The following is an 11,114-nucleotide window of genomic DNA, read 5'->3' on the forward strand; positions in this document are numbered from 1 at the left end:
CCACCGGACCGGAGATCCTGGACTTGTTCATCACGGAGCAACTCTTGTGGAACTGCCCTGAGGATCTCCGCCAGTTCATCCGAGACCAGAAGCCAAAGGGGTCCACGGCTACAGCTGCCCTTGCCGATGACTACACCAACAACCGGGCCCCTGAGGCCAGGAGAGCGGCCACCAGCAGCACCTGGAGAGGGGGTAAGATGAATTCTGCGACTGCCCCACCTGCCCCTAGACTGCAGGGGGTGTCCCCCTCAACTCCCCTCTCCAGGCCCGTGGCGGAACCAAGACGGTGCCACCAGTGCAACCTACCTGGACACTTCAAGGCCATGTGCCCTCAGCGTCCCAAGGCCCCGGCTCCGTCCCCGTCCCAAGGGCCGCCCAAGGTGTATTGTGTGGGTGGGGGTGGTGGTAGGTCCCTGGACAGCTTCCAACCTGTCACCGTCGGCCGGTCTGTGACCATAGGACTGCGAGACAGCGCCTCGGAGGTGACTCTGGTGCGGCCTGAGATGGTGTCCCCCCAAGACTTGATCCCTGGAAAAACCCTCGCTGTCTCCGGGATTGGAGGCACTGACCCGGCGCTGCCTGTTGCTGACATTTATGTGGACTGGGGCGCAGGGCGAGGGGTGAGGGAGGTGGGGGTAACTGATCGGATCCCTGCAAACGTGCTACTTGGGACAGATTTGGGGCAGATAACCTCCCAGTTTGGGCCCCCCCCAAGGGCTGAACCTTCAGCCAGTACTGACATGACTCCTGACAATGTTAATGTGTTATCTATGAATGATGTAAGGGAGGAGGGAGTGAACTCTGATATTTCTGCTTGCACAGACACCATAGACACACACACAGCTGCAGCTGTGACAGGAGGGGAGGGGGTCAGAGAAAGGTGTGACAATGCCTCTACAAGTAACCAGCCTGTGAGCTGGGATCTGTTGCCCTCTGCAGGGATAAGCAGAGAGCAGGGTGCTGCAGGGGGAGGACCAGTGTGTGGGGTGGGGGCTACCACAGCAAATGTGGGGTCCCCAGAGATTTCACAGCGGGGTTCTGTTGCTGCAGGAGGGGAACAGGCAGGTGAGATTGGGGCCGGTCCAGGAGCGGAAGTGCTCCCAGGTAAGATCTCGGTGCATGGTTCCCCCACAACCGGGGTGTCAGGAAGCCAGGTAGGTCTGCCTGAACCGGCGACTTGGTCAGGAACGGAGGAGGAGCAGGCACGACCCACGGTCGCAGCGGCTGTGGCCGCTGTCACCCGCAGTGGGAGTGCTGGAAGCCAAGGGGCCTCCCGGAGGTCCGATAGCTCTTCCCCTTCTGACCAAGTGGCAGCCGAGTCAGGTGGAGGCCAGGACACAGGTCCCGGGGTACTGACTGAAGATGTGACAGTCTCGTCGATTCTGGCCACATCTAGTCAGGGGTTTCAGGCAGCGTTAGAAGCTGACGACAGCCTGAAAGCTCTTAAGGAGCAGGCGGCACAGCCTCCCTCGGACTCGGACCCGGAGCGAGTGGTCTGGGACCAAGGACGGCTGTACCGGGCCACGGTCCAGCAGGGTTCACCGGAGGCGTGGCCCAGGGACCGACAGTTGGTGGTACCCTATCCGTTCCGGACGGAGTTGTTGCGGATCGCACATGAGATTCCGATGGCCGGACATCTAGGGATCGCTAAGACCAAGGCCAGGTTAAACCAGCATTTCTACTGGCCAAAAATGGGGGCCGATGTGGCTGCCTACTGCCGTTCGTGTGAAACCTGTCAGAGAGTGGGGAAGGCGGGGCCACGCCCCAAAGCCCCACTGGTATCTCTGCCAATCATCGATGAGCCTTTCAGGAGGGTGGCTGTGGATCTGGTCGGCCCGCTGGCCATCCCCAGCAGCTCCGGGAAACACTTCATACTGACGGTAGTGGACTATGCCACCCGGTACCCAGAAGCAGTGGCCTTGTCGTCCATTCGGGCTGACAAGGTGGCCACCGCATTGCTGGAGATTTTCTCCCGAGTGGGTTTTCCCCAGGAAATGCTCACTGACCGGGGGACCCAATTCATGTCCCAGCTGATGGAGGCCCTCTGTAAGCAAGTCCAGGTGCGACATCTGGTGGCCAGCCCGTACCATCCACAGACTAATGGCCTGTGCGAGCGGTTCAATGGCACCTTAAAGCAGATGCTTAAGATGTTGGTCGACTCCCATGGGCGTGACTGGGAGCGGTATCTCCCACACCTGTTATTTGCTTACCGGGAGGTTCCACAGGCCTCAACAGGATTCTCACCGTTTGAGCTCCTGTACGGGCGACGTGTGCGGGGCCCCCTGGCTCTGGTGAAAGAGGCTTGGGAAGGGGATTTGGCCACCCCTGGAGTGTCGGTTATCGAGTATGTCATGCGCTTCCGGGACAAAATGCAGGCCTTGACGCAACTGGTACACGACAATATGGCTCAAGCCCAGGCCGATCAGAAGCGTTGGTACGACCAGAACGCTTGTGAGAGGACCTACCAAGTGGGTCAAGAGGTGTGGGTACTGGTCCCCGTACCACAGGACAAGCTTCAGGCAGCCTGGGAAGGCCCATACCTCGTGTACCAGCAGCTCAACCCTGTGACGTACCTGGTCACCCTGGACCCTGCCCGTGGAAGGCGGAAGCCCTTCCATGTGAACATGATGAAGGCACATCATGAGCGGGAGGCATGTGCGCTCCCCGTGTGCAACCTGCCCGAGGAGGGAGAAGCGGAAACCCTCTTGGATATGCTAGCCCAGGTTAGGGCAGGCGGATCCATTGAGGATGTGGAGGTTGGCCACCAGCTCTTGGAGGACCAACGGTCCCAGCTGTGGGCCACCCTACACCCCTTCCGGGGGTTGTTTACCAACCAGCCCGGAAGGACTGACTTGGCTGTCCATCACGTGGACACTGGGGATCATCCCCCGATCCGGCGTTCAGCATATCGGGTCTCCCTGGAGGTGCAGCAACACATGCGCCAGGAGATTGACGAGATGCTGAAGCTGGGGGTGATCCAGGCATCCAACAGCGCTTGGGCCTCGCCTGTAGTCCTCGTCCCTAAGAAGGACCGAACCACTCGGTTCTGCGTGGACTACAGGGGGCTCAATGCGGTCACGGTCGCCGATGCGTACCCAATGCCACGCATCGATGACCTGCTCGATCAGTTGGCCGGGGCTCAGTACCTGACCATCATGGATCTGAGCCGGGGATATTGGCAGATCCCCCTGACTCGCAAGGCCAGGGAACGCTCTGCCTTTATTACCCCATTTGGACTGTACGAGTCCACGGTGATGCCATTCGGGATGAGGAATGCCCCTGCCACTTTCCAGCGGATGGTCAACACCCTGCTCAAGGGACTTGAAGGGTACGCGGCCGCGTACCTGGATGACATTGCCGTCTTCAGTCCCACCTGGGAGGACCACCTAGAGCATCTAGCACAGGTGCTCAGGCGGATCCACCGGGCAGGTTTGACCATCAAGCCGGGAAAGTGTCAGCTGGCCATGAGCGAGGTCCAGTACCTCGGTCACCGGGTAGGTGGGAGAACACTGAAGCCCGAGCCTGAGAAAGTGGAAGCCATCGCATCCTGGCCCACCCCCAGGACCAAGAAGCAGGTGATGTCCTTCTTGGGGACCGCTGGGTACTATAGGAGGTTTGTTCCATGCTATAGTAGCCTGGCAAAGCCCTTGACGGACCTCACCAAGAAGAAGCTGCCCTCTGCAGTCGATTGGACAATGGACTGCGAGACAGCCTTCCGGGCCCTAAAGGACGCCCTGTCCAGCCCGCCCGTGCTACAGGCAGCCGACTTCACGCGGCCGTTTGTAGTACAGACCGACGCCAGTGACTTCGGCCTCGGTGCGGTGCTCAGCCAGGTGGACTCTGCGAGCCAAGAGCACCCGGTCTTGTACCTGAGCAGGAAGCTGTTACCAAGGGAAGTTGCCTATTCCACGATGGAGAAGGAGTGCCTGGCCATAGTGTGGGCCCTGCAGCGTCTGCAACCCTATCTATACGGGCGCCACTTCATCGTGGAGACGGACCACAATCCCCTCAGCTGGTTGCACACCGTCTCTGGGACGAATGGGCGATTGTTGCGATGGAGCCTTGCGCTCCAGCAATACAACTTCACCATTCGCCACAAAAGGGGCCGTGACCACGGTAACGCAGACGGGCTGTCCCGACAAGGAGAGGTCGCGGACGGGCGCACGGGGGAACACCGGAGTGTGCTGCCCCCTAGCGCCCTCAAAAGGGGGGAGGTGTGAGGCAAATCCCGGGATATGAAGATGAATTATGACTCCAGTCATAATCCCTCATCACTCCCTGGCAGTGCCCCCCTCCCTTCTTGTTCTCAGTGTTCCACTTACACCTCCATGGCCATGTCCTGTGATATGGAAATTAGGTGGCTTAGGGACAATGGACACAGGATGACTCCCTGCCGTGACCCTGTAGTGGGGGCTGCTAGCTAGTTAGCAAGGCTATGGAAATAGCCAGACAGAACGACTCCAGTAAAAAATGGTTCATATCTCGCAAGCCATATTTCCGATAAATATGGCAACCATAAAAATGGTGTCTCCGCATGCGGACGATGCCGGCACACCCTTTTTATGGGAGCAGGACATTGGGAAATGCCCCAGGCGTGATATCAGCCAATGGGGAACTGGCAGACAGGTCATGAGTCCCCTCGTTCTGTAGCTAAATTCATAACTGTCACAATGAGAGCATTGGCGTCCGCCTACGACGCTCCCAGGCAAAGTTATGGCCCATATTCCATGTTGTGGATTGTCCATAACTCAAGCCAGGGGTGGAGCAGTGCTCCCTCTGAGGTCACTAAGGTAGGAGGGGACCTGGATTTGCCCAGGTTGATAACCCTACTTCGGCCATTTTCCAGGGTTCTTTCGCTGGGGGTCACGTGTAGGAAACATCTGTGGGAGTTCCTGGAAACCTGGTCTACAGTGCCCCCCTGTGGCCAGACGCAACAAGGTAACTGCTGGAACTGTGTATGCCTGTTTGTAACCCATGCTTTATCTGTAACTGTACTCTGACATATGTATATTCTGTAGATTCCCTATTGTATATATTGTAGTTCTAGTGTGCTTTAGGCTGATTAAATTATATAATTAATCTTGGGCTGTTCTGTTATCTCGATCTTGAATCCCACGTCTGTGTGTTCGGCTAATAGTTACCGTAAATCGGTTGGTGGCAGCGAATTGTGCCAAGGATTATTGTGGGGAGGCCAGTGAGATTCGGGGAGATTTTATATATTCCGCCCGCGGAGGTCGGGGGAATATATACCTTACTCTCACCGGGGACCCTTCAATAATCGGCATAAGTAGTATAGCGGCCTCCTTGCTTATTGTCGGGCAATTCCATAATTGGCCTGACTATAAGAGGGGCGCTAGAGAGCGCGTCACGTGCTCTGTCTGTCGGTCGGGAGGTATAAAGGAGGGGTGACCCCCACTTGTTACCCCCCGATTGTGACGTACTGGTAGCCAGCGCGGGGGATTTCTGAGTGACCCCCCCGGTGGTTTGTGACATATTGGTGGCATAGCGGTGGGATCGAGATAATAGTGTGTGTGAGTGTGAGACCCATACTCCCAGACACTAAAGACTGCCTGCAGCAGCTGTGGCTGCTGGGGTCTTCAGACTAGCTCAACACTAGAGTGTCAGAGTGCAGATACTGTAAGGTGTGTGGAGGCATCAGGTGTCAGTTCTGTGTCAGTGACCAAAAGTCTGCAAGAATGGCTGATGGCACCAGGAGCAGAGCTATGCAACTGGCCAATGCTAAGGCAGGAGCCGAAGAGAGGGAGGACGGTGCTGTGGACAGCAATGAGGAGGTTGCCCACGAGTCCTCCAGGAGCTCGACGCCAGAAAACCGTTCTGCCGAGGACATTGCGCAACCTGGCACTGCTGGACAAGATGAGGAGGAGCTCACCCAAGGTTCCTCAACGAGCCAGATGCCAGCCCTCCGCTCTGAAAGGGACAGTGAATCGCCTAGCTCTGCAGCGTGCCGCAGATCACCACGTGCCATTCCACCGAGCCTGGGAGGCTCGGATAGCCTTCTTCAAATGGCTATGGCCCTTCTCCAGGCTGGAGACCAGAAGGGCTACAAGGAACTCCTGGCAGAGCGCAGGGCAGAGCGGCAGGCAGCGCGTGACGCTGAGGCTGCGGAGCGGCACGCAGAGCGTGAGGCTGCGGAGCGAGAGCGGCAGGCAGCGCGTGAAGAGCGAGAGCGACAGGCAGACCGTGACTACCAGCTGCAGCTAGCTCAGCTCCGGCCCTCATCAGCCACATGTGACCTTCGAGACACCAAACTTCCAAAGGTCCGTGTTGAGGACTTCCCAGTGCTGGAGAAGGATGGAGACTTGGACTCTTTCTTGACTGCTTTTGAACGGACTTGCTTGCAGCACCATCTGGACAAGGACCAGTGGGCCAAATACCTGACCCCCCGTTTAAGGGGTAAGGCCCTGGATATCCTTGGGGACTTGCCTGCTGAGGCAGATCAGGGCTACGACACCATCAAGCGGGCCCTGATCCAACAGTACAACCTCACTCCAGAGTCCTACCGCAAGAAGTTCTGAGTGACCCCCCCGGTGGTTTGTGACAATAAGCATAGCATAACATTCCTGTATGGGTAACACTACATATAAGCATAGCATAACATTCCTGTATGGGTAACACTACATATAAGCATAGCATAACATCCCTGTATGGGGAACACTACATATAAGCATAGCATAACATTCCTGTATGGGGAACACTACATATAAGCATAGCATAACATTCCTGTATGGGGAACACTACATATAAGCATAGCATAACATTCCTGTATGGGGAACACTACATATAAGCATAGCATAACATCCCTGTATGGGTAACACTACATATAAGCATAGCATAACATCCCTGTATGGGTAACACTACATATAAGCATAGCATAACATTCCTGTATGGGTAACACTACATATAAGCATAGCATAACATTCCTGTATGGGTAACACTACATATAAGCATAGCATAACATTCCTGTATGGGTAACACTACATATAAGCATAGCATAACATCCCTGTATGGGTAACACTACATATAAGCATAGCATAACATTCCTGTATGGGTAACACTACATATAAGCATAGCATAACATCCCTGTATGGGTAACACTACATATAAGCATAGCATAACATCCCTGTATGGGTAACACTACATATAAGCATAGCATAACATTCCTGTATGGGGAACACTACACATAAATACGGTATATAATTCCTGTATTGCCAACACTACACATAAGTACGGTATAACATCCCTGTATATGGAACACTTCACATAAGTACGACATAACATCCCTGTATGGGGAACACTACACATACTGTAAGCATAGCATAACATCCCTGTATGGGGAACACTACACATAAGTACGACATAACATCCCTGTATGGGGAACACTACACATAAGTACGACATAACATCCCTGTATGGGGAACACTACACATAAGTACGACATAACATCCCTGTATTGGGAACACTACACATAAGTATGGTATATCATTCCTGTATTGGGAACACTACACATAAGAACGGTATATCTGCCCTCGTACCTCGCAGTTTCCGGTTTTCTGCTCGCTGTCCCCGCTGCTCTTCTGTCTCCTGATCCGTGTTTCAGCTCTCGGACGTTCAGATTCTTCTTTACCGAAGACTTTTACTGATTCTATAAAGAGGAATCAAAAGCGAAAGTGACAGCTGTAAAGTCAGGCGGTACCAAAACAGCCAATCAGGGTGCAGAGCTTCGCGCGGGTCACGTACTGCCGGATTCCACCTTCCTCAGTATTGCGACACTGCCGCTTATGGGATCATGCGTGGTCCGGGTGATTCACCGTCAACCTGCCCGAACCTCGCCCTGCAGAATGCAGTCTGCGTAGAAAGAGCAGCCATGTTCCTGCATGAGACCGCAGCAGAGGCCGCGGGTATGGATAATGTGGCCTGAAACATTCTCCTGCATTTATTCCCTATATCCCCATAGCGGAGGCTAGAAAAATAGACCCAACATAGAGGACAGTGCACACGTGGAATGCCATAGGGGGCAAGAAAGTGCCTCTAGGAAACTGTATAGCCACACACCATGAGCAATAACCGAACACGCTGAGAGCTGTACACACTGTACAGTAACTATACACTAGTACCAGAGGACGATGCTGAAGTTGGTTTCTTATTCGTCAGTTTCTCATTCGGCAATTTAGTATTTTCAGTTTTTTACACGTTTTAACAAAAATAACATCACAATAATAAAATACAATGCACTGATGTGCCCTAATATAAATACACTCAAAATCAGCTGCAAAAATTATAAAACTGGCAAAAAAATGGGCATCAAAGTGGGCACCAAAGAATGTTAGTGAAAGGGCTAAATGGCTTTGGGCCACTGATCTAACACCACATTTACATCCCTAGTGATGCCACACATCAAATTCAGATCACTCCAGCCTGGCCCAAACAGATTCTGGGCATCAGAACTGGCATCAAAGTGGGCAAAACCCCAGTTTTCACAGATTTGAATAAGTAACTGGTGTTTTTGAGGGGTTAAATGGCTTTGGGCCACTGATCTCACACCACATTTACATACCTGGTGATGCCACACATCAAATTCAGATCACTCCAGCCTGGCCCAAAGGGGTTCTGGGCATCAGAACTTGCATCAAAATAAGCAAAACCCCAGTTTTCACAGATTTGAATAAGTAACTGTTTTTTTGAGGGGTTAAATGGCTTTGGGCCACTGATCTCACACCATAATTACATACTTAGTGATGCCACACATCAAATTCAGATCACTCCAGCCTGGCCCAAACAGATTCTGGGCATCAGAACTGGCATCAAAGTGGGCAAAACCCCAGTTTTCACAGATTTGAATAAGTAACTGGTGTTTTTGAGGGGTTAAATGGCTTTGGGCCACTGATCTCACACCACATTTACATACCTGGTGATGCCACATATCAAATTCAGATCACACGAGCCTTGCCCAAACAGGTTCTGGGCATCAGAACTGGCATCAAAGTGGGCAAAACCACAGTTTTCACAGATTTGAATAAGTAACTGGTGTTTTTGAGGGGTTAAATGGCTTTGGGCCACTGATCTCACACCATAATTACATACTTAGTGATGCCACACATCAAATTCAGATCACTCCAGCCTGGCCCAAAGGGGTTCTGGGCATCAGAACTGGCATCAAAGTGGGCAAAACCACAGTTTTCACAGATTTGAATAAGTGGTGTTTTTGAGGGGTTAAATGGCTTTGGGCCACTGATTTCGCACCACATTTACATACCTAGTGATTCCGCACATCAAATTCAGATCACTCCAGCCTGGCCCAAACAGATTCTGGGCATCAGAACTGGCATCAAAGTGGGCAAAACCCCAGTTTTCACAGATTTGAATAAGTAACTGGTGTTTTTGAGGGGTTAAATGGCTTTGGGCCACTGATCTCACACCACATTTACATACCTGGTGATGCCACATATCAAATTCAGATCACACGAGCCTTGCCCAAACAGGTTCTGGGCATCAGAACTGGCATCAAAGTGGGCAAAACCCCAGTTTTCACAGATTTGAATAAGTAACTGGTGTTTTTGAGGGGTTAAATGGCTTTGGGCCACTGATCTCACACCACATTTACATACCTGGTGATGCCACATATCAAATTCAGATCACACGAGCCTTGCCCAAACAGGTTCTGGGCATCAGAACTGGCATCAAAGTGGGCAAAACCACAGTTTTCACAGATTTGAATAAGTAACTGGTGTTTTTGAGGGGTTAAATGGCTTTGGGCCACTGATCTCGCACCACATTTACATACCTAGTGATTCCGCACATCAAATTCAGATCACTCCAGCCTGGCCTAAACAGATTCTGGGCATCAGAACTGGCATCAAAGTGGGCAAAAACGCAGTTTTCACAGATTTGAATAAGTAACTGGTGGTTTTGAGGGATTAAATGGCTTTGGGCCACTGATCTCACACCACATTTACATACCTAGTGATGCCACACATCAAATTCAGATCACTCCAGCCTGGCCCAAACAGATTCTGGGCATTAGAACTGGCATCAAAGTGGGCAAAACACCGGTTTTCACAGATTTGAATAAGTAACTGGTGTTTTTAAGGGGTTAAATGGCTTTGGGCCACTGATCTCACACCATAATTACATACTTAGTAATGCCACACATCAAATTCAGATCACTTCAGCCTGGCCCAAACAGGTTCCGGGCATCAGAACTGGCATCAAAGTAAGCAAAACCCCAGTTTTCAAAGATTTGAATAAGTAACTGGTGTTTTTGAGGGGTTAAATGGCTTTGGGCCACTGATCTCACACCACATTTACATACCCAGTGATGCCACACATCAAATTCAGATCACTCCAGCCTGGCCCAAACAGATTCTGGGCATCAGAACTGGCATCAAAGTGGGCAAAACCCCAGTTTTCACAGATTTGAATAAGTAACTGGTGTTTTTGAAGGGTTAAATGGCTTTGGGCCACTGATCTCACACCAGAATTACATACTTAATGATGCCACACATCAAATTCAGATCACTCCAGCCTGGCCCAAATAGGTTCTGGGCATCAGAACTGGGATCAAATTGGGCAAAACCACAGTTTTCACAGATTTGAATAAGTAACTGGTGTTTTTGAGGGGTTAAATGGCTTTGGGCCACTGATCTCGCACCACATTTACATACCTAGTGATGCCACACATCAATTTCAGATCACTCCAGCCTGGCCCAAATAGGTTCTGGGCATCAGAACTGGGATCAAAGTGGGCAAAACCCCAGTTTTCACAGATTTGAATAAGTAACTGGTGTTTTTAAAGGGTTAAATGGCTTTGGGCCACTGATCTCACACCATATTTACATACCTGGTGATGCCACACATCAAATTCAGATCACTCCAGCCTGGCCCAAAGGGGTTCTGGGCATCAGAACTGGGATCAAAGTGGGCAAAACCACAGTTTTCACAGATTTGAATAAGTAACTGGTGTTTTTGAGGGGTTAAATGACTTTGGGCCACTGATCTCACACCACATTTACATACCTAGTGATGCTACACATCAAATTCAGATCACTCCAGCCTGGCCCAAACAGGTTCTGGGCATCAGAACTGACATCAAAGTG

At 51.9% G+C, this 11,114-nt stretch overlaps 1 protein-coding gene across 1 annotated transcript in view; it reads right to left on the reverse strand.

Moving 5' to 3' along the window:
• Window positions 1–7,733, reverse strand: part of STAT1 (signal transducer and activator of transcription 1) — an 801,166-nt gene extending 793,433 nt beyond the window's left edge. Inside the window, exon 1 of the mRNA XM_075317825.1 lies at window positions 7,554–7,733. The gene's annotated coding sequence lies outside the window, so the exon portion shown is untranslated. The remainder of the gene's footprint in view (window positions 1–7,553) is intronic.
• Window positions 7,734–11,114: the final 3,381 nt, after the last annotated feature.

The sequence above is a fragment of the Anomaloglossus baeobatrachus genome, chromosome 7, assembly GCF_048569485.1.
Source record: "Anomaloglossus baeobatrachus isolate aAnoBae1 chromosome 7, aAnoBae1.hap1, whole genome shotgun sequence".
NCBI classification, from domain to species: domain Eukaryota; kingdom Metazoa; phylum Chordata; class Amphibia; order Anura; family Aromobatidae; genus Anomaloglossus; species Anomaloglossus baeobatrachus.